The sequence below is a fragment of the Periplaneta americana genome, chromosome 5 (assembly GCF_040183065.1).
Source record: "Periplaneta americana isolate PAMFEO1 chromosome 5, P.americana_PAMFEO1_priV1, whole genome shotgun sequence".
Lineage (NCBI taxonomy): Eukaryota > Metazoa > Arthropoda > Insecta > Blattodea > Blattidae > Periplaneta > Periplaneta americana.
This window is the reverse complement of record NC_091121.1, coordinates 24,244,648-24,270,379: the sequence shown is the minus strand read 5'-3', so window position 1 is coordinate 24,270,379 and position 25,732 is coordinate 24,244,648. Positions and strand designations below refer to the sequence as shown.

Here is a 25,732-nt window from a genome sequence, read left to right as displayed (position 1 = left end):
GTAGTTATATATATGAAACCCCTTGTTTAAGCGTTGTATATAGAGAAAAAATGGCCGCCCCTCTAACAGCTGTTCATATCGACTGTCATTTTATGATGATGGTTGCTTTGTAACCACAGAAGAACAAACCAAAGAGCACAGAATAATGAGAATAATATTGCTGTAGCTTGTACTCTTTGACCAAAATATAGCATGGTAATCGATCAGAACCAGTTGCACTATCGATACTTAACACGGCACACTAGAGTTCTCTACCGGATGCAATAGAGAACCTCAGATATTCTATTACCTTTCGTAATGAAGTAATGACGAAACTATGACGTAGCTGTGTAACAGTTATACTGTTATACACGACGTATGTAGTGATTATTAGTAAGGAATTTACACACGAGCTATAAACGAGCTACTTACTGTATAAGTATATGAGCAGAGCCTTTTTTTGGTGATAATTTTTAATATTTTTCGTGCAAAATAAATATAATATGGTACGTGTGTTTAAAAATGTGTCAGAAATTTCATGAAAATTTTGTAAATTTTTTTTTCTCGCCATGTAATGTCATACACACACAGGGATACATACTCTTAAACTAACGATTTTCGTAAATAAATGAAATGTTTAAAGGGATTTGGAAAACCCTGCCACCAATGGTCGTGAATGCCATTGAAGAGAATCATAGAATTCCATACCTTCCAATATTCAAACTTCACAACTAATGTGTTTTTTAATAAATGGTAAATAAAATGAATAGGAAAACATCTTGTCATGAACGGTTCTGTAGGTCACTAAAGAGAATAACAGAATTCCAGGTTAATGCAACTTCACAAATAATTTTTTCCCCTTCAATGTTTTTATAGCTGACATCTTCAAAACAAATACATTTATTACTATTTAATACGAGAAAAATTCGTACCGGCACCGGGAATCGAACCCAGGACCTCTCAGCTTTGCGCGCTGAGCGCTCTTTCCAACTGAGCTATGCCGGGACACGATCCACGGCGCCGGCCGAACCCCTCTCGTAATGCTTTTTGCGGCCTTACTACCTGTATTTGAGACGATACAAGGCATATATGCAGGAGCGCATATTTAAATGACTTTGTGGCCATACATTTCTTTAGAATTATAAAAAAAGTTATTTCCTTTTCACATTTTATCGCAGGAATGAAGATTTTTCTCAGAAACATCCAGTATCATTTGTGAAAGTAAATTGTCACGAATTTGTTGTCCAGTAGGCAGGGTGCGAATTAAGATTTCTAATGGGGGGGGGGGATAGAATCCTAGATAGAGAATACCACACATATAATTATTACTATTATTATTATTATTATTATTATTATTATTATTATTATTATTATTATTATTATTATCCTCATTCGATACGGCTCAATATTTGGTCGCACTCAGTTGCTTGTCTTGCATCTTGATCATAATAATAATAATAATAATAATAATAATAATAATAATAATAATAATAATAATACTTACTTACTTACAAATGGCTTTTAAGGAACCCGAAGGTTCATTGCCGCCCTCACATAAGCCCGCCATCGGTCCCTATCCTGTGCAAGATTAAGCCAGTCTCTATCATCATATCCCACCTCCCTCAAATCCATTTTAATATTATCCTCCCATCTACGTCTCGGCCTCCCTAAAGGTCTTTTTCCCTCCGGTCTCCCAACTAACACTCTATATGCATTTCTGGATTCGCCCATACGTGCTACATGCCCTGCCCATCTCAAACGTCTGGATTTCAAGTTCCTAATTATGTCAGGTGAAGAATACAATGCGTGCAGTTCTGTGTTGTGTAACTTTCTCCATTCTCCTGTAACTTCATCCCGCTTAGCCCCAAATATTTTCCTAAGCACCTTATTCTCAAACACCCTTAACCTATGTTCCTCTCTCAGAGTGAGAGTCCAAGTTTCACAGCCATATAGAAGAACCGGTAATATAACTGTTTTATAAATTCTAACTTTCAGATTTTTGGACAGCAGACTGGATGATAAGAGCTTCTCAACCGAATAATAACACGCATTTCCCATATTTATTCTGCGTTTAATTTCCTCCCGAGTGTCATTTATATTTGTTACTGTTGCTCCAAGATATTTGAATTTTTCCACCTCTTCGAAGGATAAATCTCCAATATTTATATTTCCATTTCGTACAATATTCCCGTCACGAGACATAATCATATACTTTGTCTTTTCGGGATTTACTTCCAAACCGATCGCTTTACTTGCTTCAAGTAAAATTTCCGTGTTTTCCCTAACCGTTTGTGTATTTTCTCCTAACATATTCACGTCATCTGCATAGACAAGAAGCTGATGTAGCCCGTTCAATTCCAAACCCTGCCTGTTATCCTGAACTTTCCTAATGGCATATTCTAAAGCGAAGTTAAAAAGTAAAGGTGATAGTGCATCTCCCTGCTTTAGCCCGCAGTGAATTGGAAAAGGATCAGATAGAAACTGACCTATACGGACTCTGCTGTATGTTTCACTGAGACACATTTTAATTAATCGAACTAGTTTCTTGGGAATACCAAATTCAATAAGAATATCATATAATACTTCCCTCTTAACCGAGTCATAAGCCTTTTTGAAATCTATGAATAACTGATGTACTGTACCCTTATACTCCCATTTTTTCTCCATTATCTGCCGAATACAAAAAATCTGATCAATAGTCGATCTATTACGCCGAAAACCGCACTGATGATCCCCAATAATTTCATCTACGTACGGAGTTAATCTCCTCAAAAGAATATTGGACAAAATTTTGTACGACGTCAACAAAAGTGATATTCCTCGAAAGTTACCACAGTTGGTTTTGTCCCCCTTTTTAAAAATAGGTACAATTATGGACTCCTTCCATTGTTCTGGTACAATTTCCTTTTCCCAAATAGCAAGTACAAGTTTATAAATTTCGCTATATAATGCACTTCCACCCTCTTGTATTAATTCTGCTGGAATTTGATCGATACCTGGAGACTTGTACTTTTTCAGATTTTCTATCGCAATTTCGACTTCTGAAAGCGTGGGTTCGGGTATAAATGGCTCAGCAGTTTGTATTTCAATTTCGTCCCGATCATTTCTATTTGGCCTATGTACATTTAGTAGTTGCGCAAAATAGTTTTTCCATCTGTTTAGGATTGATGGAGAGTCTGCAAGCAAGTCACCATTCTCATCCTTGATCACGTTTACCCTTGGCTGATATCCGTTCTTAAATTCCTTTATACCCTTATATAAATCTCGAATGTTTTTATTCTTACTATTTGTTTCTACCTCATTCAGTTTTTCCTTCAAGTAACCTCTCTTTTTATTCCTAAGTGTACGACTTGCTTCCCGTCTTTCATTGAAATAATTATCTCTCTTCTCCTCAACTGGATCCTGTAAGAATTTCAATTTTGCCTGTTTCCTTCTTTCTACTACCATGCAACAATCTTCATCAAACCACGGTTTCTTTTTCTTAGTTTCATAATAACCTATGCTCTGCTCAGCTGCAATTTTGATACTATCTCTGATATTTTCCCACACGCTATTAACATCTAATTCTTTCTCAACTTCGTCGGAACTTTCTAAAGTGGCAAACCTATTCGAAATTTCGACCTGATAATTTTGCTTAGCTTCCTCGTCCTTTAATTTCAAAATATTGAATTTAGTAATATTAACTTGTTGCTCTACTCGCTTGGCTACTGATAATCTTTCTCTTAATTCTCCAATCACCAAATAATGGTCAGAATTACAGTCTGCACCCCTGAAAGTTCGAATATCTACTATACTAGTATGTCTCCGTTTATCTATCAAGATGTGATCTATTTGGTTGTGTGTCAATCCATCTGGAGAAGTCCAAGTATATTTATGTATATCCTTATGGGGGAATGTTGTACTTTTGACAATTAAATTTTTCGATGTGGCAAAGTTGACTAATCTAACTCCATTGTCACTACTAATTGCGTGTAGGCTCTCTTTTCCAATAGTTGGTCTAAAAATATCCTCCCGTCCTACTTTAGCGTTGAAATCCCCCAATAAAATTTTCATATGATATCTAGGGAACTGATCAAAAGTATGTTCCAATTCCTCATAGAAGCTATCCTTTACATAGTCGTCTTTCTCTTCTGTAGGGGTGTGAGCATTTATAACTATGATGTCGCACCATCTACCCTTAAGTACTAAATATGATAACCTGTCACTGATAAATTCGACCTTTTTTACTGCTGATTTTATTCTTTTATGTACAAAGAATCCTGTTCCTAATTGGTGATTATTGTTTCCTTCCCCATAATACAACAAGTAATCTCCTATTTGTGATATGCCATTCCCATCTAACCTAACCTCTTGTACTCCTACGAAGTCTATTCTATATCTAGCTAGTTCTTTTGCTACTAATGTTACCCCTCCTGTTCTATAAAGACTAGTTACGTTCCAAGTGCCAAATCTCAAAACCTTATTCCTTTGCTGTGGTCGTGCCAGAGAATCAGTCCTATTCCGAGGCTTACTGTAGGAATTCGTAACAAGCTGTTTTTTACGGTGATGGGTTGTTAGCCCTTCGCCCAACCCCCAAGCTGGAGGACCACCCCTTATCGGCTGTCCACGACTGCTTATTCAATATATTCGCAGCTACCCTCCATATCTGGAGGCCGTCTCCTCTATCCGCAAACTGAGGACGCGCCATGCCGTGGTGATAGGGACCCACCATACATGGAATAATAATAATAATAATAATAATAATTTTATCCATGAGCAGACTTAAGATAAGATCTGTAATTCCTAAGTTATTGATTGTTATCAGCTTGCCGGTGATGATAATACATCAATATTATTTTCTTTGCTTACTTCATACTGTACTTTATAAAGTATACTCGAATTGAAACAATTATATTTTCTGAGGTAGGGACAGAAGTTATCCCTGGCAGGGATATTAATTTGAATTTGTGAGAGGGGGAATAACTTTGCAACAGGATGGAAATCCCCCCATCTCCCCCGTTAATTAAGAAGATTACAATTCCTTCACCTGATCAAAAAGGACTTTCATTCAAATCTTGTATCCACTTGTATCGTTTCAACACTCGGTCAAAAATTTCAATTTCCCAGATTTCTGTCAGATTGCATTAAAAATCGCGGACATAATAATAATAGTTTTATTTATTTTTATTTTCCCTGGCAGAGTTAAGGCCATCAGGCCTTCTCTTCCACTCAACCAGGATGAAATCACATACAGAAAAATACATACCGGTATAAAAATATTAACTTAAAAAAAATAATAAAATAAAAAAGAGAGATTGAATACATATACACAATCAGTATTAACTTAAAATAATAATAATAATAATAATAATAATAATAATAAAATAAAAGATAAATATAATAAAAAAGAGAGATTGAATACATAATCACAAACAGGAAAATACATTCTAGTATACAAGTATTAACTAAAAAAAAAAGAATTAATACATATGAATATAATCTCACAACTAAAGAAATAGTACAATTAGTATGATCGCACGGGTTACATTGAGACAATGACAATTACCTAGATATTAGTGTTAATGGAAAAATAAAGTAATGACTGTATAAAATAATAATAATAATAATAATAATAATAATAATAATAAAAAAAATAATAATAATAATAATAATAATATTAAATAAAAATTATACCTAAAAAAACGAATTCTGTGCATTTAAAATATTTCCAAACAACCTAATTTAAACAACTGAGGACTAAGACTACCCCTGATTTCCAGCGGCAGCGAATTCCATGAGCGGGCATGGCTATTGAGAAAGAACTTTAGTACAGAGATGTCTGATGACGTGGTATTGATAGCAAAAGATTGTGCTGTGAACGTGTATTACGATTATGATGTGAAGCTAGGAGAGTAAACCGAGAGACAAGGTAGTCTTTAAGGTGCAAATTTTCCTCTCACACTATAAAATCACATACTGTCCGAGAAATTTCCGGCATATGGCAACCGTATCTGCAAATCTCAGTTACGTCTTCAAACTGTTCTACGGTAAGGCTCAAAATTATTTGCGATAGGTCACGAGATCGACTTTTATCTATTTTTTTAAGTAGGTTATTTTACGACGCTGTATCAACATCTCAGGTTATTTAGCGTCTGAATGATATGAAGGTGATAATGACGGTGAAATGAGCCCGGGGTCCAGCACCGAAAGTTACCCAGCATTTGCTCATATTGGGTTGAGGGAAAACCCCGGAAAAAACCTCAACCAGGTAACTTGCCCCGACCGGGAATCCAACCCGGGCCACCTGGTTTCGCGGCCAGACGTGCTAGCCGTTACTCCACAGGTGTGGACGACTTTTATCTATATCTTCAATAATAATAATAATAATAATAATAATAATAATAATAATAATAATAATAATAAAAAAGATAATTTATTTATTTATTTATTGTTATTTATGTGCTGGACAACAGCCATGGGCCAATAAAAGTGCAGCAGAGTACTTTTATTGGCCTATGGCTGTTGTCGGGCACATAAATATAAATAAATAAATAATAATAATAATTATTATTATTAATAGTCATAATAATAATTTTATTTTATATATTTATATTTATATTTAATGTGCTGTACAAAAGCCAGGGCCATTTACAGTTCAGTACAAGGATTAAATAATTATTTATGTATTTATTTATTTATTTATTTATTTTCCATCCATCCATCCATCCATCCATCCATCCACCTACCTACCTACCTACCTACCTACCTACCTACCTACCTACCTACCTACCTACCTACCTACCTACCTACCTACCTACCTACCTACCTACCTACCTACCTACCTACCTACCTACCTACCTACCTACCTACCTACCTATCTATCTATCTATCTATCTATCTATCTATCTATCTATCTATCTATCTATCTATCTATCTATCTATCTATCTATCTATCTATCTATCTAGAATATTAACATGCAAAACAACAGCACAAGGACAATTACAGCTTAGCACGATACAGAACAAAACAAAACAACAAATGATGATGAGAATGAATGATAGAAAATAGCAGTGAGATGAAATACAATCTATATAATAGTCAACATTAATCATTGACCAAATGCAACAAAATAAATAGCACAAATAATTATTAAAATTATTACAGTGAGATAATTAAAATAATAGCAATTAAATAAAATGAATTACAAATGAATTAATGAAATCATATAAATGAAGACTGGAATAATATAAGACACAGTGCATACAAATAATTATTAAAATTACAGGCAAATACAAATAAACAATAATGACAAAAATGAATAGATAATTAAAAAAATACATGATACAGAAAAGCTAAAAACAACACAAACGGAGTTAAAATGAATATGCTTAATATAAGAATAGCCAAACAACAAACTATACATTAAACGGATCTGAATTAATATAATGAAAATTGGTAGCTTTAATGCATCTGACAACTGGAGAGAGAGATTTAGGCTTAGAGGTATAAAAATTTTTTTGAAATCTTAAACCATTCGAAGAGGCCCGAAGGTAGATATAATAATAATAATAATAATAATAATAATAATAATAATAATAATAATAATAATAATAATAATAATACAGCCATGGTAATAATAACTTAATAAATAATAATATAGGTAACTATGATAATGATTATGGCAGTGTTGAGAGTGAGACAAGGTCTTCAGCAAGTTTCACGCTGTAATGACTTTAATCTCGGAAGATTTAGTGTGGATTTAATAGCCAGGCTTTACGTAATCTGATGGAACGGCATGATTTGCGAGAAACTTTCCCGGGCGTGGCTTCGTCCAACACAAATCTCATGCGAAGTGACAGGCCCGCGAGTCGTATGTGAGGTGTCCCATCATGTTAGCCCCGGTCCTTTTGTTGGGCTAGTCTAGTTGGATCCGAGCTCGGGCTCCAAAAATTGTTGTTACTCTGTCAGGCAGGCAAAAATAAAAAAGCTCTCAGATCTGAATTAACACACTCTGATCCTCGGGCTTGCATTGTTATCTGCTTTGTATATGTAAAAAATACTCATTCGAGAAGCATGTTCACAATTACAGAACGTGTTACCAGAATTTTTATCTGAAAGAACTTCAAGAGTGCTTTATAGATTGATTATTAAACATTCTATTCTACGGATCACCGATGACCCGCGAATATGAGTCATATGTTTCATAGTCCATCCTCACCATAGAAACCAGAGTACGTTGTCCTCAGTTAATCAAATGGTTAACTTTCTTTCGGTCTATATGTGTATAGCAAATTCTCCTATACTGCTGGGCATTAACTAGTTAAAAATTTACTATTTACCAGTTACCCGAAATTATGTAATGGAACAAAATAATTTTAGTAAAACAAATTATTAGTATTTTAATTTAACTCAGGAACAAATGGCGAGGAACACAAACAGATATAAATAAATAAGAAAATAAATAAATAATCCAATAAATAAATAAATAAATACATAAATAAATAAATAATCCAATAAATAAATAAGTAAATAAATAATCAAATAAATAAGTAAGCAAATAAATAAGCAAATAAATAAGTAAATAAACAAATAAATAAGCCAGAAAATAAATAAATAAATAAATAAATATGTAAATAAATAGATAAATAAATAAATAAGCAAGAAAATAAATAAATAAGTAAATACATAAATAAATAAACAAGAAAATAAATAAAGGAATAAGTAAATAAATAAATAAATAAATAAAGAAGCAAATAAATAAGCAAATAAATAAATATATAAGTAAATAAATAAGTAAGCAAGAAAATGAAGAATAATTAAATAAATAAATAAGCAAGAAAAATAAATAAATAAATAATTAAATGAATAAATAAATAAATAAATAAATAAATAAATAAATAAATAAGTAAGCAAGAAAATAAAAAATTAATAAATAAGCAAGAAAAATAAATAAAGAAAGGAGCAAATAAATAATAAAATAAATAAATAAATAAGCAATAAAATAGATGTAAGTAAATAAATAAATAAATACATAACAAAGAAAATAAATAAATGGATAAGTAATAAATAAATACATAACAAAGAAAATAAATAAATGGATAAGTAAATAAATAAGTAAATAAATAAATAAATAAATAAGAAAATAATAAATAAGTAAATAAGCAAGAAAAATAAATAAATAAAGAAGCAAGTAAATAAGCAAATAAAAAAATAAATAAATACATAAATAAATAACTCGGGAGGAAATGAAACACAGAATAAATATGGGAAATGCCTGTTATTATTCGGTTGAGAAGCTTTTATCATCCAGTCTACCGTAAAAAAATCTGAAAGCTAGAGTTTATAAAACAGTTATATTACCGGTTGTTCTTTATAGTTGTGAAACTCGGACTCTCACTTTGAGAGAAGAACATAGGTTAAGAATGTTTGAGAATAGGGTGCTTAGGAAAATATTTGGGGCTAAGAGGGATGATGTTACAGGAGAATGGAGAAAGGTACACAGCACAGAACTGCACGCATTGTATTCTTCAACTGACATGATTAGGAACATAAAATCCAGACGTTTGAGATGGGCAGGGCATGTAGCACGTATGGGCGAATCCAGAAATGCATATAGAGTGTTAGTTGGGAGGCCGGAGGGAAAAAGACCTTTGGGGAGGCCGAGCCGTAGATGGGAAGATAATATTAAAATGGATTTGAGGGAGGTGGGATATGATGATAGAGAGTGGAATAATCTTGCTCAGGATAGGGACCAATGGCGGGCTTATGTGAGGGCGGCAATGAGCCTCCGGGTTCCTTAAAAGCCAGTAAGTAAGTAAGTAAGTATAAAGTGTTAACAATAACGATGTCTTGCTTATTTACCACATCTGATATTTATGTTGCGAGGCGTTTCCTAAATGGTTCAATAATTTATTTATGAAATAGTATATTTTCTTCCTGGACTTCTCGCATATTATGTTGGTAATTAGGATTAGTATGATCTAATATTACAATTTATTTTGTCAGGCAACATGAAATTTGTTGCTTTGACTAAAGAGTTTACGATTCACGAGACCTAACCTAAAAATGTATTTACTTCTTTGCATTTTCATCAGTTTGCTTTACTGTAAACCGAAATCATTGCTGCCAAAATAACAGTTAAAAAATAACTGCCAGTTGTAGCATTTGTCAGTACCCGAAATTTGAAACGAAGTTGGTAAAATAAAATTCAATCTGAGAACTAGAAAATCACTATAATTCCCTAGCATATTTAGTAATAGTGGAAAAATGGATAGATTTCACCCTTAGGGTATTAAGTAAGCTGATCCGGAATATAGCTTATATAAAGGGGCTCTTGCTTACTGCACATGCGCATTGTGTTATAAGCGAAACTTGTGCAATAAGGGCGCTCCAAATTTTATTTCCGTATCTGTACGTAACAAGTATGAATGTAAGTTATTTTATGCTCGACCATGCCGAAATGTAGTAATTATACACCTGGTAGCAGTCCTTTAATGCACGTCATTAAAGTACACCTACTCATTAAAGTTCACGTGTTCAGCCAATGACAATTCAGCTTTGTGCCGTTATATCGATTATTCTCGGATATGCAAGCGAAAGACAATTAGCGAAAAGTCACGGAGGCTGGAAATCCAATACTGTCGCAGAAGATTATGTTCTTTTACTATAATAATTAGCGTTAATTGTAAATAATATTCAAATAAATTCAATTTGTCATCTCGTTTTTCAATTCTAAATCAATTTCCAGGTTATATCAGAGTTATCTTCATCTTATTCTCTGCCAAGGTCAATGACATTCGGCCTCGGAAAAAATCAATACTTTCGCGTCTGCGCACATCTCACAATTCAGGTCAGTTCGCACATAACCATAAGAAGACCTAATTTTAAATAATTTCAAGTTAGAAATATGGTCGAGCATAAAAAGTTGTATGAAACTTGCCTATAATGGTAATTAAGACGCTCGTATGAAAATTATGAAACTCGCTTGCGCTCGTTTCATAAACATACTTGCGTCTTAATTACTACCATTATAGGCTCGTTGCATAATGTACTAGTTCGTTGCAGATTTAATTTATAGAGTCACTGTAGTATGTAGTAATGTAATGAAAACATTAATTCAAATGTACTAAAATTACATTTTCTGACTGTATATTTTTGTGACAGATTTCGCTATTAACATAATGGCAGGGAACTAATACACGCGTAGGTGGGGGTGCAGCTCGAGACAGACATAATTAATGCGGCACATGGGGTTGACAGGATGTCGGGGTGGACGACAAGGTTATTATTTGCTCATATTAATGGTTGCCCTGTTGAACGGACTACATGAATTTGCAGACTATAAAATAATTAAAGATTTTAAACAATAAAACTGTAGCCTACATTCAATTATTTTTAATACTCCTCCCACAAGTCTGAAGCAATGTTTTCACACGAATAAATAAACAAAAATAAGTTGAATTTCAGACTTGCACGATACTAATTGGGTAGTAAGAATAAAGCTTAAGTACTTTCTCAAGGTTTATACTTTTCAGTATGAGCACTTCCTGTGATTATATACTCGTAACCACTAGAACATATTCATATTCTTAAGAATAAAGACATTCTACCTAACGCGAATATATACTCGTCTCTACAGCCTTCGTGATCGTTTAAAAGTTAGTATGTACTCGTGTTACCTATCTTCTTTGACCACATTGCACCGTGACGCTCAGTTTTTTTTTTTTTATAGACTTTCACATGCTATCCGCATGCTGTAGTGGTTTGTGTTTTGCTTTTTATAAATAAGTAAATAAGTAAAAAAGTAAATAACTAAGTAAATAACTAAGTAAATAACTAAATAAATAACTAAATAAATAAATAACTAAATAAATGAATAACTAATTAAATAAATAAATAACTAAATAAATAAATAATTAAACAAATAAATAAATAAATAAATAATTAAATAAATAAATAATGAAATAAATAAATAATGAAATAAATAATTAAATAAATTAAATAATTAAATAATTAAATAATTAAATAAATAAATAACTAAATAAATAAGTAAATAAATAAATAAGTAAATAAATAAGTTAATAAATAAATAAATAAATAAATAGTAAGTACGTAAGTATGTAAGTAGATAAATAGGTACGTAGATAAATAGATAAATAAATAAATAAATAAATAAATAAGTAAATAAATAAACAAGTAAATAAATAAATAATAAATACATAAATAAATAAATAAATAAGTAAGTAAATACATAAATAAATAAATACATAAATAAATAAATAAATAAGCAAATAAATTAATTAATTAATTAATAAAATAATAAAATAGATAAATAAAAATAAACAAAGAAGTAAGTAATGGAAACGAGAGTGAATTAGATAAGTGACGTTAATAAACAGGAAACAAGAAAATAGTACTGGTAAATCGTCATTACGGGATGTTGGATAGAGATTACAATCTATTTCTAGAATTCCAGTTACGCTAATTCTATTTTTCATTATAGAGAGTTATATATATATATATATATATATATATATATATATATATATAATTTAAAGTTACAAGTAATTGCATTTTGCAATTCAAATTTTACAAAATAAACTGTAATTGTTAATTATATTTAACAATACAATCTAACCTTATAATTTGATAGCCATTCATATTTCTATAGGTTATGTTTTTTATGAATAACAAATACGTGTTTAACCTTTTTCACATTCACTTTTGTGAAGCGTTAAAGGCTTCTGAAGTTTACGTCTTTTTCTATATTTTCCATGAGGTACTACATCGTTCATAAATTCTGTCATTTTTTTATTTAACTTTAAACTGAACACAAATCAACAAATATTCAGAATTGAGCCTGCTACAGACCATACTCAGAATAACATGAGAACGAACTTATAAATATGAGAATATACTAGCTTTTATTCTTATCAAGCATGAGTATATATTCCGTACAAGAGGGACACTTGAGTATATGCTACTATGCTTCCATGTTATGAGTATGTAATCAAAAATGAGTAGGTACTCAAATGTTTTTATTCTTACTAACAAGAGTATATACTAAAAAAAAGTCCAGTATATACTATATACTCATGTTTATTCTTACCACGGATTGTTTTCGGAGGGCTAGAGGTTAACGTGCTGGCCGCTGAATGCGAGGTCCGTTTGTTCAAATCTGGCCGTATGCGATGGATTTTAAAAAGCGATAAAATTCTTGTTATAGTTTGAGAAAGCCTCGAAAGAATCCAAAAGACGAACCAAGTAGTCATTCCAAGCCGGATTCGAACTCATATTTTAACGCAGTCTTGGGTCAGTAACCTGAGATTTTATTTTGTATTACAACGCCAATAACTGAGCTCTTTAACGAAAATGTTTTTGCTTTTACACAGAATATCTATTACAACACTTTTCCTTCAGTTTCATGAGAAAAATCGAACTACTTCTTGTCGCGGAGCAGCAACTAACAATATTAATCACATTCCACATTACTTTCTTCCTCAGCTCTTGTTCTGTAAGAGAATTATTTGAAGCCATCATCTTTTTCTGCCTCCTCAATCCTGCTTACTTGTCCAGTTTTACTCCTCCCTCTTTTCGCGTTTCGACAGTCATCTTCCTTTCCTTCCGAGGGATTCCGCTCACGTCTCTCTGATGGCATTGGTCATCATGTCACGCTGACCGCTTTTCAGCTGTCTGCTCTTCTGACTGGTCATTTTACCATTCCCCACTAGATACTAAGCCCTTACAGTGACATCTTCGAGATTTACTTCAAGTCCCCGTTAGTGTTTAATTAAATCATTCTTTAGGGATCTACAGGTTTTCGCTCCATCTTTATTTCCGTCACGCGTCGGCATCTCGGTCACGTGAGAAGAGGCCTTTGTGCGATCGGATCGTTTCACTGATCGGAAAAGCAAACTAACCAAAGGAATTTCATTCAGCAATGGCAGTTCTTCTTCAAGATGCAGTGGGACCACCGACCTGGTCTGGGGGCAGTGGATGGAATTCGTGCTTCGAGTCTACATTCTGACGCGGGTGTATTCGAATCCCATTTGGGATGATTGTTTCTAGATCCTTTCCACGGTTCTCTTTAACTGTGAGGCGGATGCCGGGTGATCACACTATAGGCGAAGTCAAGTAGCCAAATGGAAAGTTTCAGATTCCTTCATCACTCTCACCAAATCTATGGACGCCAGGGAAGTCAGAAATTCGAAAATTGTTATAAAATGACAAAATATATAAATAAGAATTTACTGCCGAAATGTAAATGGGTAATTTCTTCAACTAAGATAAAAATTATATGTCAACTATACATTTAAAATATTTTCAGATATATACATTTTATTAACTTATTCTTTAGAAATAGCAAACAATAAATTTCCTTCATCTATTAAAATTTCCATTACTATTGTGTATCCCTCATTATCAGACTCAAACTTCGTATATTCTATTACAAAAAAAAATACTCCAAATGTTTGTCTTTAAGAACGAAGACTACAAGTTTACAGGCGTACAAGTTTCCTCACTTTGTAGTACTCGTACATCCAACTTGATTACTTCTTATAATAGACTTTATGCTTTACCGATATTCTTTTAAATAATTTTTCAGTCTCATATTTGTAATTATTTCTATGCATTTATTTATGTTATTGAGTTATTTTACGACGCTGTAACAACATCTAGGTTATTTAGCGTCTGAATGAACTGAAGATGATAATGCCGGTGAAATGAGTCCGGGGACCAGCACCGAAAGTTACCCAGCATTTACTCGTATTGGATTGAGGGAAAACCACGGAAAAAAACCTCAACCAGATAATTTGCCCGACCGGGATTCGAACCTGGTTTCACGGTCAGACGCGCTGACCGTTACCCCACAGGTGTGGACTCTATGCATTTAATGTTTCCCATTATCACAAACCATTTCCTGTTACATAATCATTAATGATTCATACATTTTACTCCCTTCTCTAATTTTCTACTTTAATATTATTATTACTTAATATAAATGTTTTATTTCATGTGAAAATATTAATTAAGGTTTCGAAGAAAATTGACAAAAAACAACAGGTTTAATGGGCACATCAAAAGATATTTCGGTAAAAGTATGAAGCAAGATATTTATCTTAAACTACATTATATAATTTAAAAAAACAACCCATAATGTGGTAATGAAAAATAAAGGACGTTTGGAAACTATACAAATGAGATTTTCCTATTAATTTTGTGGAATGCGGTGTGAAGAAATTAGAACTGAATTACAGGAAGATATAGTGATGAAAATTCAAGGCTATGAAAAGAAGTGTTGGGGTCGTTTTTTAGAATGGCCAGGAAGAGATATCCACGTCAAGCTTTGGGCTAGAGACCATACGGACGAACAGTCATTGGACGCCTGATCAAATTTAAGACTAGTTTTTAGTACAAGATCTCAATTTCTGAGCTTACTTTTTTTTTTGGTTACATTTACAAGACATAGAGAAACTTTTCCATGCATTCATTTTATGGAATGTCTAATTTATTTATTCAATTTGAATTTTTTTAAATTTCGAAAATGTTAATTTTTCTACAATTAATTAAAAATAATAATAAAATACTCTAGCAGCATTTCTCACAATATCAATACATAGAAACATGAAGCTACCTCATAAATACTTGCAGTAAAAATTTCATCAAGATAGATTAATATTTGGCATAAAAAGTTGATGTTGAAACAAGAAAAATAAACTTACGGAAAATGGATTTGAAAGTAAATTGAATATTTATGTACCACATACCTATTGAAATTCTTCTCCGATACATCTATCTAGTAACTTCAGGGAGCCAACTTTATAACAAAAGTTACTAAATTTGTAATCTGAAATTTGTAAAAAAAATTCTTTGATGAAAAAATAATTTTGATAGTTCTTTAAATCCCACGCTCCCTTATAGCCTCAATTAAAAAAATAAACATCTAGCCTATGTAGTCAGAATTGAACTAAATCCATTCGGGGTATGAAAATATACATTTTAAAGACGTGAAATAGCCAGTAATTTTTTTTTTTTTTTTAATTTTCATGATTTTCTGTGTGCCCCGCATTAACTGTTATTATGGTAAAAGTATTCAGAATAATTTATAAGCACAAGGAATTACTGTATGTTAATATACAAATTTACTTTTTGTACGTGTACAGAATACAAAATAATGTAAATTAATATGTGTTAACACATTTGACATTTCAGTATCTCATCTCCATTACAGTTCGTGATGATTTTATGTGCTTCATAAAGGTATTTCAGATAAACAAGGCAGTTTAACTAAATAAATTCACAACTCATTGAATTCACAGGTAAATTATTCTTAATGGTAATTTTGCTTCATTCATTAATATATTATATTAATGTACCGAAGTACATATGATAATTCCATGCAGATATTCTGCGTCATCATACGATGAAAGAGTAATGGAACGGAGAAAAATTCTCTCCGGCGCCGGGACTTGAACCCGGGTTTTCAGCTCTACGTACTGATGCTTTATCCACTAAGCCACACCGGATACAACCCCGACGTCGGACAGAACTGTCTCTGATTGAGTTCCAACTCTTGGGTTCCCTCTAGTGGCCGCCCTCTGCACTACGTCATAGATGTCTATGAACATAGGACCGAAGTCCACACATGTGCTGAGGTGCACTCGTTATGAGTGACTAGTTGGCCGGGATCCGACGGAATAAGCGCCGTCTTAAATCATTTCGTGATTTACGCATATCATATATTATTTCAATGTACCGAAGTACATATGATAAGCTAATGAAGTCATATGCAGTAGTCTAATGGCCGGCTTCACAAAGCTTCTTTAAATCAGCACAAACGACTTGTCAACAAACGAATCGTTTAATTTTAACGATATCTTTCAAAGTTGACTGTTTCATCAAGTCCCGTTTCTTTAAAATTAACATCCGTTTACTAACGTGGGGATTTTGTACTTGTACCGTGCATGTTTTATTTCTCATACGACCATGGCTTCGAAATCACGAATTTCATTGGTTACACATAATAACGGCTGACTTTGGCATGGCATGAGGAAACAATCATAGGCAAACGGTTAAGAGGCAGTAAGAACGAGTGGAACATGTACACAATCTATCGTTGTCAGTGACGACAGAAAATTTAGCTGTAGGCCTATTATAAAAATAATGAATGTATTGTGGTCGTAATGTTGATAATACATCTGATACTTTATTTACATATCTAGACAATACAGCTTTTGACACCCCGTTCATATCACCAATGACTATTTTAAAACTTCCCTTAACATTATCTTAAAGCGAGAAGAATCTGTTGAAGAGGCGTTAAGTGGGTGATTCCTATCTGTCGTATTCTAACCTATATTCAGTTTCTTCTAGAATCATTCTTACTAATTTCCTTAATGTGTAGCTTTCGTAGAATTCTTTATCACTTAAAACCTCAAAATGATTATTCCGGGTGTTATTACAATAGGCCTATATAAATTCGCCATAATGTTGAAGTTCTAAATAAAGAATTTCAGCATCGAATACGTCCGCTGTTTTGTTGACTTTTTAACCCATCGTTAATGTTTTAACGCGATGAATAGGTCCTAATAAATTAACGATGAGTTTAAAGATGCGTTAGCAATAATGATACTTGGTGAAACACGAAAACTGACTAACGTGTCATTAAATTATTTAACGAGACGTTATAATGATAACGGAGGTTGGTGAAACTAGTCATAAGTGCATTAATTTTGCCGATGTTGTACTTGCACTACTTCAACACTATTCCAGTACTAACGTTAGTTCCTCACAGCCGAGCATTATGTTTACCACCCCTTTGATTAAGTCAGTTTTCCAGCTGGAAGCATAATGTAATGAAACAGTTATACTAAAGATAGAAAACGTTCTGCTTTTGTTAAGTGAAATTAGAAAATTCAAGGAATAGTTAACCTAAAGCAAATAAAAAAATCTCATACATACTATTTAGTCTACATATAGGATGCCAAGGAATAACGTTTCATAAATTTGAAAAGTTGTAGGAGTAGATGATGATATAGAGGCAATTTTTCATTAAGGAATCCACAGTAGGAAATGAGGAATGGCCAGTCCACAACGAATTGAAATGTGTGATTTCCTGTCTTCGTGACGACAGAGAACTTTTCACGCATTTCTATGAAGGTATGATCAGAGGTGAACGTGAAATCTTCTAGAGCATAGATGGCCAAAACGTGAATCATGAATATGTTTACAACGCATTTCTGACGTCGACTCAACACCCTAACACCGCTGGGCTTGCAATGTTTCTGTATATGTTCTAGTTGCTTATTAACAGATATAAGCGTGCGCGACGGATTACAATGTCGCTTTCAAAACATCTACCGCCAATAGTTTGAAATTTAAGAATGTTTGTAAGTAATATATTATGGGTAATTTTTAATTTTTTATGTTCACTTCATTATTTTAGTGTTCTGCCCAAGGGCAGGTCTTTCACTGCAAACTCAGCTTTCTTCAATCTTTCCTATCTTCTGTCTTCCTCATATGATCCATATATCTTCATGATCCATATATCTTAATGCCGTCTATCATCTGATGTCTTCTTCTGCTCCGAACTCTTCTGCCGTTCACCATTCCTTCCAGTGCATCCTTCAGTAGACAGTTTCTTCTCAGCCAGTGACCCAACTAATTCCTTTTCCTCTTTCTGATCAGTTTCAGCATCATTCTTTCTTCACTCACTCTTTCCAGCACAGCTTCATTTCTTATTCTGTTTGTCCACTTCACACGTTCCATTCTTCTCCAAATCCACATTTTAAATGCTTCTATTCCCTTCTCTTCACTTCATCGTAATATTCACGTATCAGCCTCGTACAATGCCACACTCCATACAAAGCACTTCACTAGTCTCCTCTTTAGTTCTTTTTCCAGAGGTCCGCAGAAGATGCTCCTTTTTCTATTAAAAGCTTCCTTTGCCATTCCTATCCCCTTTTTGATTTCCTGGCAGCAGCTCATATTACTGCTTATAATACACCCCAAGTATCTGAAGCTGTTGACACGCTCTACTACCTCATTTCGAATTCTTCCTATGACCATGGTATTCGTCTTATTTGCATTTATCTTCATCCCATACTGCTCACAGCTGTCATTTAGCTCCTGTAGCATATCTCTTAGTATCAACTCGTCTTCTGCTAACAACGCCATATCATCAGCAAATCTTATGCATTTTATTCTTGTTCCTCCTGCTATCACTCCTCCCATGTTTTGAAAACAGTTCTTCACTAAATACTCCAAGTACTGTTCTCCAACCAGGAAATCAACCGTGAAAGGAATGTGCTTATTATTGCGTCATCTATTGGAGCGAAGTAGATAGATAATATTAGAGTTATAACGTCAGTTTAAAAATTCTGCATATGTTATTTCCTGTATGGAGGGATTAAAAGACTATGGGCCGTATTCATAGACATTTTTAGCGCGGGCTTTCGGTGTATGATCAGCGTTTTTCGTATTCATAAACCAGTGTTAGCGATAGGATATGATTTGAATTCTGTACAAGTAACCAGTGGATAGCCGGGGCTAGCTTAGTACGCTCGTAGCGCGTGCTGCGAAATGTCTATGAATAGCACCCCAGGAGATTAACCGTGATCTAATTTTGTAACTAGGGTAGTATAAAAATGTGTATATCAATGTTATTGTTTGTGCTTTGAGAGATAGCCAATAGAGATACGAGTACCCACGTGTGTGACCTTATGACATCAACATTCATTCATAGCATCACCCCGCTCCCTCTCATTCCCTGGAGACTTTCTCGTGGTTGGAGTACAGTAGATGTTGAACAGGGTAGGTAACGTACTGCTCTCCCTATTTCTCTTCCTTCTGACATTTCTTCTCCTATCCTGACTTTGACTCGTTGTATTGTAAATTACGCATGTAAATGTATTATGTATCAATTCCTCCCCTGAGCACGAGAACACTCTTTTAGGGGAGTGCTAGAATTTTGTTAATTTACAATTTCTTTCCATTGCATTTTCTGTCAATAAATATTATTATTATTATTATTATTATTATTATTATTATTATTATTATTATAACAATATTATCATTATTATTATTATTATTATTATTTTCTTTATCACCTACCCTGTTCAATATCTACTTGGAAGATTTAGTAAAGAACTCGTTTCAGAACATGGGTGGAGTGATAGTAGGAGGAAGAAGAATAAAGTGCATAAGATTTGCTGATGATATGGCGTTGTTATCAGAAGAGGAGATGATACTAAAGGATATGCTATTCGAGCTAAATGACAGCTGTGAGCAGTATGGGATATAGATAAATGCAAATAAGACGAAGAGCATGGTCATAGGAAGAAAAATAAAGAAGGTAAACTTGAGAATTCTAAATGAGGCAGCAGCGCAAGCGAACGGCTTCAAATATTTGGGGTGTACTATAAGCAGTAACATGAGCTGCTGCCAGGAAATCAAAAAGGGGATAGCAATGGCAAAGGAAGCCTTTAATAGAAAAAGGAGCATCTTCTGCGAACCTCTGGAAAAAGAACTAAAGAAGAGACTAGTGAAGTGCTTTGTATGGGGTGTGGCATTGTATGGGCAGAAACGTGGACATTACGACGAAGTGAAGAGAGGAGAATAGAAGCATTTGAAATGTGGATATGGAGAAGAATGGAACGTGTGAAGTGGACAGACAGAATAAGAAATGAAGCTGTGTTGGAGTGAGCAGATGAAGAAAGAATGATGCTGAAACTGATCAGGAAGAGGAAAAGGAATTAGTTGGGTCATTGGCTGAGAAGAAACTGCTTACTGAAGGATGCACTGGAAGGAATGGTGAACGGGAGAAGAGTTCGGGGCAGAAGAAGATATCAGAAGATAGAGAACATTAAGATATATGGATTATATGAGGAGACAAAGAGGAAAGCACAAAATAGGAAAGATTGGAGAAAGCTGTGTTTGCAGTGAAAGACCTGCTCTTGGGCAGAACAGTAAATGAACTATTATTATCATCATCATCCTTCACAAATTAGGCCTCTGTAGACCTGTTTCGGCCCCATCTAGCAGTCTTCTTAAAGGTCTTCCTGGTCGACGATGTCCTATAGGTTTATACTGCATCATAATTTTTTGGATTCTTGAATTTTCCATTCTTCTTACATGATCTAGCCAATTGAATTTGTATCTGCTGATTTTTTCTTCTACTGACTCTACTTCTAATTGTTCTAAAATTTCTTCATTCCTTTTTCGGTTTAAAAGAGTATATCCTGCTGTCCTCCTGAAAAATTTCATTTCCGTTGCTTTGATTCTGTTCATGTCTTTTTTCTTTAATGTCCGAATCTCGCTTCCGTATAAAAGGGAGGGTAATGCTAGTGTATTATATAATTTTATTCTTGTAGATTTTTGTACTAATTTAGCTTTTAATGTATTGTTTATTATTCATAGAATTTGTGTAAATTTGGTAATTTTCCTGTTCACATCTTTTTCATTTTGATAAGATATTTCACAACCCAGATAATTGAAATTTTGCACTTGTTCGAGGCATTGGTTATTGTGTATTATCTTACTTCTGACTGGGTCCTGTCCTAAAAATGCCATTACTTTTGCTTTTACTATTATTATTATTATTATTATTATTATTATTATTATTATTATTATTATTATTATTATCATCATCATCATCATTATATGTATTTACTTAGATATATCCCCTTCTATATACGGATGAAGAACAGTGATTAGTCATACTGAGTAATCCAACCCCCTAGAAGTAACTCGATGACGGTTGTAAATGTTGGTCATTTCTAAGATAGCAATCCTAATTCCGTCTACAGGAAGACGTTAAGGAAAAAAGTAAAGGCTAATGTTCTTAGATTTCCGAGCATTAGAGCCAAGAGTGCTGAGATAGGACGCAGAAGGTGATATCCGTCCGGGCCGTGACAGCTGAACGGGGTGATTTAGACCAAAGACAACTGTGACCACCGGCGCTTGTTAGTGGAGTGAAGTCATCTGGCGATCATTTAGCGAAACCGACCTTGGAGTTAACTAGTGACATCTGTCAGTTGGAGCGGCGGCACACACCAAGTCTCTCGAAATATATATCACACACCAGTGACGTTAATGAGGCATGATGTAGGGTTATCAGTCAACATTTCCAACATCTTTAGATCGTCTCCGCTTATGTCAGGAGTGCTAGAGAAAGACGTGGGGTAATGTGGGTCAAGGTATTCTCATTGGTATTATATCATAAATTTCCACCTTCCTGTGTTGAGATACATCCACTAACCATAGTCCTTCAACTGTTCACAGAATTCGTATACCCATCCATTTGTCTACCTTCCATGTATTCATAAATCTTTCTATTCATTATAATATTCATCAATAAATCCATTAATTTATCTATATATCATTAATAATACATTATGCAACGAGCCTATAATGGTAGTAATTAAGACGTGAGTATGTTTGTTTATGAAACGAGCGCAAGCGAGTTTCATAATTTTCATACGAGCGTCTTAATTACCATTATAGGCAACTTTGATACGATTTTTTATGCTCGACCATATTTCTAACTTGAAATTATTCATAAGTATTCATGTTACGTTATGTAAGTGACCTAAATTGTGAGATGTGCGCAGACGCGAAAGTATTGATTTTTTCCTAGGAACGAATGTCATTGACCTTGATATAATCTAGAGAATAACATGAACATTAATCTTGATATAACCTGGAAATTGATTTAGAATTGAAAAACGAGATGACAAATTGAATTTATTTGAATGTTATTTACTATTAACGCTAATTATTATAGTAACAAAACATAACCTTCTGCGACAGTATTGGATTTCCAGCCTCCGTGACTTTTCGCTAGTTGTCTTTCGATTGCATATCCGAGAATAATCGATACTTGCGCTTTTATAATGGTACAATGGTGATTTCTAATTAGCTGAACAACTGAACTATAATGAATAGGTGTACTTTAATTAGGTGCATTAAAGGGCTACCACCAGGTGTATAATTACTACATGTCGGAATGGTCGAGCATAAAAATATTAAAGATATCTTATCTTGGTGTAATAATAATCACTTTTTACATAAATTAAATAAATGTGAAGTGGTGACTGACGACATGCTCCCTCTTACTTATTTGTCCGATTCCACAATCTTTCTCGCTATCATAACTTTAATACTCGGTCACAATATAACACGCTAGAAATACCACTCCACACATCATTTCTTAATTCCTCATGTTTCACTGTTGCTACTTCTCATCACTGGAATTCTCTGCCGCCTCAACTCAAGGGCTGCCGAACTTTAATTTCTTTTAAATGTAAATTAGAAAAATATTTTATGATGAGTTGCCAGCTCTAACGCGTTGCAAATATTTAATGCAATGTATTCGTCTGTATTTATTTTTGTTTTCTGTTTCTTATTTTTATTGCGAAAACATATAAATCGTGATGAAAGAGAGATGGAACGGAGAAAAATTCTCTCCGGCGCCGGGATTTGAACCCGGGTTTTCAGCTCTACGTGCTGATGCTTTATCCACTAAGCCACGCCGGATACAATCCCGACGCCGTTTAGAATCGTCTCAGATTAAGCTCCATCTCTTGGGTTCCCTCTAGTGGCCGCCCTCTGCACTACGTCATAGATGTCTATGAACGCAGGACCGAAGTCCATACATGTGTTGAGGTGCACTCAGATGAGTGACTGATTGGCCGGGATCCGACGGTATTGGCGCCGTCTTAAATCACAAAGTGATTTATTACGCATATCATATATATTTTGATGTACCGAAGTACATATGATATTTCCATGCAGCTATTCTGCGTCATCACATGATGAAAGAGAGATGGAACGGAGAAAAATTCTCTCCGGCGCCGGGATTTGAACCCGGGTTTTCAGCTCTACGTGCTGATGGTCTCAGATTAAGCTCCATCTCTTGGGTTCCCTCTAGTGGCCGCCCTCTGCACTACGTCATAGATGTCTATGACGTAGTGCAGAGGGCGGCCACTAGAGGGAACCCAAGAGATGGAGCTTAATCTGAGACGATTCTAAACGGCGTCGGGATTGTATCCGGCGTGGCTTAGTGGATAAAGCATCAGCACGTAGAGCTGAAAACCCGGGTTCAAATCCCGGCGCCGGAGAGAATTTTTCTCCGTTCCATCTCTCTTTCATCATGTGATGACGCAGAATATCTGCATGGAAATATCATATGTACTTCGGTACATCAAAATATATATAAATCGTGTTTATTTATCACTTAACACCAGTATGTATTCCAATGTGTTTATTTTTATTTTTACTGTGCACATTTCTTATTGAATTATCGGCTTTGTGTGATTCGTATTTGATTCTAACAACATTAATATATATTCCACTATGTTTATTTTTATTTTATGAGATAAATTTTTATCTAACTGCCTCTTTTGAGCTCATTATGTACTTCAATCATATTAGTATGTAATTACTTAAATCCGATCCAGTTGTATGTTCAACTATGTAAGCAAGTTTTAATCCTGGTTGAATGTAAGAGAAGGCCTTACGGCCTTAACTCTCCCAGGTTAAATAAAGCCATTATTATTATTATTATTATTATTATTATTATTATTATTATTATTATTATTATTATTATTATTATTATTATTATTTCCACAACTTATTTTCTTAGGGCTTTATTCAAGAACGTCACTCCAACTTCACTTTGCCTTGGCTTCCTCAAGTCAGCAGCTAGGTAATATAGAATAAAGTAAAGTGCTGGATCCATATTCAGAGACAATACTTACATTTCCCTTGACAATGTCAAATGTAAGTAAAAAATAAGTGAACTTGGTGTTCCACTTTATCATACAGGGTGATTCACAAGGAGTTACGGCCGATTACGGAGCTTATTTTGGAAGATATTCTGAACAAAATATGTCATATAAACATGTGTTCTAATCTCAATATTTTCAGAGTTACGATAATTTGAAGTTGTTAGTAAAATACCATTTTTCTTTAGTTTTAAAGGTAAAAGAATATTACAAACAGAGATTCAACTATTCAGAAGTATCATTTCTTTAATCGGCTAGTGTTTTGAAACTAAAAATGTGTTGTTAATTGCTTTGTATAGATTTTGTTTTTCAATTTTTAACTAAAAATTACATTATACTTACGCACTCATTACAACAATTGTTAAAAATCATACGACTTTAGGAACTTTATTCTTTACAGTCTAATTCTGCATCCTAATGTAAGTGCAGTGTTAAAAAATTTCCAAGACTGACGTGATTTGTAACAATTGTTGTGATCAATGCGTAAGAAAACTGTAATTTTGTATACATCTTGATTACACAACTTTAAACACTATATCATTTAGGAAAACGTATGATATGTCTTTCACGTGTTAAATTTTGTTACCTTGTTAACATGTTTCGGCCTGCTATTGGCCATCATCAGAACTCTCTTTTACTCCACATTACACTACACAAACACACCTCCGCAGGAAACAAAACAAAAGACGCCAAGACCAGCAACAACCAGTTCTGATGATGGCCAATAGCAGACCGAAACATGTTAACTAGGTAACATAAAATTTAACACGTGAAAGACATATAATACGTTTTCCAAAGTAATTTTGTAGTTAAAAAAAATCTGTGCGAGGGAACTATGAAATTCACAACATAAAGAAACACACAAACCGAGCAAAAAGATGCGAATTCTAAATTTTACAGTAGACCATATAATTCAATTCCTGTTAGAATTATATTATTATTTTTTGCCTAGTTATTCAACGACGCTGAATCAACTACTTGGTTGTTT

The 25,732-nt window shown here is 33.8% G+C and overlaps 1 non-coding gene across 1 annotated transcript; it reads right to left on the bottom strand.

Moving 5' to 3' along the window:
- Nucleotides 1–908: 908 nt before the first annotated feature.
- On the bottom strand, nt 909–984 carry TRNAC-GCA (transfer RNA cysteine (anticodon GCA)). Its single transcript has one exon. It is a non-coding gene; the product is annotated as a tRNA-Cys (tRNA).
- Nucleotides 985–25,732: the final 24,748 nt, after the last annotated feature.